This window comes from Brachycentrus maculatus, unplaced genomic scaffold (genome assembly GCF_059751285.1).
Source record: "Brachycentrus maculatus isolate JH-2025_06_01 unplaced genomic scaffold, ASM5975128v1 h1tg000529l, whole genome shotgun sequence".
Taxonomy (NCBI): Eukaryota; Metazoa; Arthropoda; class Insecta; order Trichoptera; family Brachycentridae; genus Brachycentrus; species Brachycentrus maculatus.
Genome location: NW_028281275.1, coordinates 1274553 through 1280552, shown reverse-complemented (window position 1 = coordinate 1280552; position 6000 = coordinate 1274553).

The window sequence follows — 6000 nt, the reverse complement described above, 5'->3', positions numbered from 1 at the left end:
GATTTGAGAATTTACGAGAAAATGCAAATACAAAATGTTACACAATTATCTGTAAATGCTATTTTTTCCTTCTTCAACCGCACCCAATAGTACATAGGGCACTCTATTAAATCGATATTCGTATACGTGTAAGAACGAGAAGAATAATAAATATGCTTGTATATTAGTAACTTTGTATGTGAAGATACGTATTTATTTATATTTATATATGGTACGATGATTTTTTATAAATATTTTTTATTATTAGTATTATTTATTATTATCATTAATTTATAATTTTATTTTTTGAAATAAGGTGTTATATTATGTATGAGAACAAGAAAAACTACCGTCAAGCCCATCTCTTAGCTATGTGTGTTTTTCTATAAAATATTTACTTTGTTAATTATCAGTTATGTATTTAAATTACATGTCGCTCACTCCTTTCAAGAACGTCATAAATCAAAAAACTTGAATTTTCAGGAGATCGTTTTTAAAGTTTAAAAATATAATTTAATGTATTAAAAATACATATCAAGCCACTTATTGAACATTTTACTTTGCAACATATCTTTTTAGGTTTTTTCTCCATTTGAAAAATATTTAGTATATTTAAAAAAATAATTAAACAATACCTTTTCTTCAAAATGCAAAAACAACACTTTCTGCCCTGTAGCGGGTAAATATTAAGTTAAAAATATGCCTCTTTTGCTGGGACATAGTACATTTTCTGGGCATTCTGAAAACATGCACAACTGAAAATTAACGATTTTTGATATATGACGTTCTTGAAAGGAGTGAGCGATGTGTGAATAAACAGGTAAATTTATTTGGGTTTAAAAATTTGTTTTCCTAGAAGATATTGTAAATATTTTATATTTATTTTTATAGTTATAATAATTTATTATTAATGCGATAGGAAACGAAGGTATGTTTTAATAAATTATTATATTAATTAGAAGATATCCGGTGTTTTCGAATATTTATTATTAGATATGTTAAATTATAAGTATTTAATGTCGGAAATGTTATACTTTATGTATGCGAATTGCATTTAAGTATGTGGTGTTAATTTAAAATTTACTATTTACTTAGTTAAGTTTTACTGTATGTATTTCAAAAGTTTTAATAAATACCGTTGAATGATAAGTATTAAAAATATTATTTCGTTTTGGTCAGTGTTTAAAAAATACTTTTTGTATGAATGAATTTGTATGAATATTTTTAATGAATTCGAATTGATATTTTCATCCTGAATTATGTACGTTGTCATGAAATATGTACATGGAAATATATATGGTAAATATACCGGACAAATATATAAAAATATGATGTGGAATGCATCGAAACACGTGTCATAATAGATTTTAAGAATTAGTGGTATTTACTAAGTAAAGCTTAAATTAAAAATAAAAACGATATTTAAATTTTGAGTATTTTTGCTGCTCCTAAGGACGGGCATGCAACCATTGTATGTACACATATGGAACCATTGAATGTGCAATGTATCCCGAGACGCAAATATTATGATTACGCGGTGATTCAATGCATGTGTGCAAGTATGCTTAATGATCACACATGATCCTTGCGTAAATATCGCAGCAAGGCGTTTACGTACAAAAAGTAGATAAGCACTTGACATTATTTCGGAGAGTATTAAAACAAGCGTTTGGATTTTTTTACTTACTGATCCTGAATTACCTGTTCCACGATTGTGGAACGGAAAGGTGGGATCAAGAAGGCATGATCCTCCGCAATAGTAGCGCTTGAGACCAGTGGCCGTTTGCCTTTCGTGCGGGAAGCAGTCTTCACTCACCCACCTTCACGATAACGGTTCGCGCCAAAATTTTCGCGCAATTTTCTTGAAAAGCTCGATCTAAGTTTCGTTCAAAGCACAAACATTTTTGGTTATTATTTTTGTTTTATCGAGTTTATGTAACATTTTTCAATTTTAATTTGTTTTTTGTTATACTTATGTCAATCATTAAGTTTTTGTGAAGTTAAAAATATTGATTTTCATGCTATTCAAAGGTAAATAAAATGACACAATTTAAAATAATTTATGTTAAACAAAGATGGTCCTAATAATTAAATACTTATTGTTTTACTTTATATTTAATAGTAGTAGGAAAACATTCTTTTTATGAATTAATGTCGTAAATTTAATTTAACAATAACTTTACAACTTTATAAAGTAGGATTATTTTTTAATAAAACGGAAGAAGTATTTAATATATTTGATTACTGTTTATTAAATAGAACTCATTTGAATGTATTTTTATTTTAAATTGTAGTAGAATAATCTTAATTAATAATCCGATAAAAAAATACAATTTTAAAAATATAAACATAACATTAAATAAATTTATAAAACTAAATACGTACATTTAATTCTTCTTATTACCCTGCACCCAGTTGTGCATAGGGCACTGTACAATTTTGACGCAGTGTGATTTTAATATTTAAATAAAGGCATAATTTTCATAGTTACTTATATGATGGCAACGTGATCCATTCCTGCGCTTCAGGTACCTATCCAGGGTAATATTAATTGCAAATTCATTATGTCACTTGAAAAATAATTGAAAAATGCACATTTGATAACTCCTCTGTGTAAATCATTATTTTTCAGTAAATAAATGTTAATTAAAAAAATATCGAATAAAATTCTTAACAATTATTTTTTAAAAACATTTTGATCGTTAATGAAGGTGAATTTGATTCCTGCGCTTCAGGTATCAGTCCAGGGTAATATTAATTTAAATTTCAAAGGTTTTAAAATACTAAAAGAAAAAGAAAATTATTTTTCTCTAACTTATCTGTGTAAATCATTATTTTTTCTCAAAATAGAGTAAACTTAAAAAAAAATGTATTGAATCGTATTCAGAGCTTTTATTTTTTTGATAAGTTTTATTTCGATAGTTAAACTATGGGTTATCGACCTTTTGTCCAAAAAAGGGATCTAATTTCCACCATTTCCCTTTGTTGCATCGATCTGAAGTTTGGCATACTTACGTACTTTTGTTACAAAATTTCTTTTGAAACTAAAATATTTCAGGTCGTACTGGAAACAAACTTGGCGGTATACGATAAAAAATGATAAATACAAAAATATGCAAAATAATGAGTTTTGTAATAAATAATCATAGAAATCGAATAGTTTGATGCTATGAAAAGGGGATAGTCTCTCACAACACTCTTTATTTTATGAATGCTTAAAGTTGGATAAAAAAAACTGAATTAGGAATAAATGGTTGCAGTATATTGCATAATATTTTTTTTCTTGGAAAACCATTTTTATTGTCTTTTTAAATAGGTAGACTGGAATATTCAATGAAATCTCCTTCTTCTTTCAGAAGATATTTATCTATGTTAATTGTAAATTTGTCCGTCTCCAGCACGCTTGGCTACCGTTCTGGAGGTCCCGGGTTCGATTCCCAGGGGGGGTCAAATAAATATAAGTGATTTATTCACTCCAATATTTATTCAACATTACCCTGGACTGGTACCTGAGGTGGTGGGCTGATCACCTTTCCTTCATGTGTTAACGATCAAGATAACACTGCGTTTATATGATGCAGTACCCTGTGCACCGTTGGGGTGGAGAAAAGGGTTTGAATGAAATGTAAATAAGTTGTATTTGAATGTAGATTATAATCGTGATTTATTATTTTATTTTGATCATGTGAACCTTGTTAATTAAGCTATCAAGAACATTACATTTTTGACATCTCAACAAATATGAAAAAGAATATGGAAGTTTGAGTATTTACGAGGCTTACAACTAGTCCCAGGCTGGTTGTGTGATCACTTTACACACGTGTACATATATATATATATATATATATATATATATATATATATATATATATAAATATATATATATAAATATATATATATATATATATATATATATATATATATATATATATATATATATATATATATATATATATATATATATATATATATATATATATATATATATATATATATATATATATATATATATATATATATATATATATATATATATATATATATATATATATATATATATATATATATATGTATATATATTTCAGTTGTCCTTGTATCCACGGAATAAATAGAATATTATTATGACTGGATATTTATGTAAGTTTATTTTTAAAGTGATGTCACTATTATTAGTATAATACAACTAAAATAAACAAATAATGCAGTGAGGTAGATAAGATATGTCAATCAAAGTGATTATCCAAACAAATTCAGCAAAAGTTGCAATAACACTCTTATCATGAACTGAAATATAAAAAGAAGACGATTTAATAAAAAAATTGTCAGGTCTGAGCGAATCCAATGTTATGGCGACTAATACAGGGTGGCGCAAAATTAATCACCCTATCGAAAGATGTTTTAATTTTTTGCAAATGGCGTCGTATGTTAATTATGCTTCACAATTGTTAACTAAACGTTTTATCAATTTTTCATATACTAAAGTACAGTGGAACCTCTCATAACGAGCACCTCTCAAAACGAGCACCTCTCATAACGAGCACCTCTCATAACAAGCACCTATCATAACGAGTAATTCACATAACGAGGAAAGTGATGTTTTGCATAGCGAGTACCAGAGGACGGGCAAGTCCCTTTTTCTGGTGAATTTACTATTACATTTACTGGTGAACCGAGACTTACGCGGCTTGGGAAGGAGTTACCAAGAGGACCCTCACTTCCGCTTGGAAAACACTTTGGCCAGAGAGTGTTGTCAAATGTGATTTTGAAACAGTAACTGTGGACTCTACAGTCAACGAGATTGTGTCATTAGCTAATATCGTGGGACTTGAGGTGGATAACAACGATATTGAAGAGCTTGTGAAAGAGTACAGCCAAGAACTGACCACTGAAGAGCTTGTGGAGTTGCATCGTGAATTTGAATAAACGTTAAAAAAAATATATAAAAAAATTAGTTTTCTTTCGGCATGGAACGCATTAACGTATTTTCCACCGATTTCTATAGGAAAAAAATGTTTCGCTTAACGAGTGTTTCGCATAACAAGTAAGATGCTGTAACGAATTAAACTCGTTATGCGAGGTTCCACTGTATATGAAAAATTTATAAAACTGGCGACAGCCACTTGACGGATATCATCTTTTCCACTTAACAGAAAAATTTTAAAGTCCAAACAAAGATTTCCATTACTCAAAATCAATATTCGTAAGCTAGACAGCTGCAGTTTATATTTAATTGTACTCTTATTTTCAAATTTTAAATATAATTGATGTAAAACGCCATTTGCAAAAATTATAAGATCTTCCAATAGGTTGATTAATTTTGCGCCACCCTGTATTGTGATGATAATATTGTATCGTATTTTAAGCAATATTTTCTTAGGTGACAAAAATACTTAATTATTCGTCAAGTCATCTTTATCAGTTCCATGTTTCGCTTCTATACATTAGTGTCGGTACCAGCACGCCGTTGTGAACCGCTAGCTTGGCTTCCATGGACATGTATTTATTTGCAATCACTCTGTTCAAAGCACCATTTATTCTATTATCTGCATTCAATCTTCTCTCAATATCCTTATCCACTTTTCCATCTCTTGTGAACACGTTTCCTAGATAAAAAATTCTTGCACCTGTTACAGAGATTTATTGTGTACGATAATTCTGTCATATCTGTCATATCTTTCTCTCTTTCAAACACCATGACTTTTGACTTACTTTCATTCATTGGCAGATCATTTTCCATACATACATCATATTGATTTTATTACACTGTTATTTTTCAAGTTATATATTTGAAAATTGCAAGTGAGTAAAATAAACAATATCAAAAATTTATTTTTTAACATCTCATCAAAGGTGTAGAAGAATATGGAAGTCTGGGCATTTACGGGGCTGACGACCGTCATAGGCTGGTTTAAGTGATCACTTTACACACGTGTAACATTCACCAATTCTACCAATTATTGACATCAAAACTACTCAAATTCTTGGAATTCTATATATATGAACCAATTAATAAACCTTGTT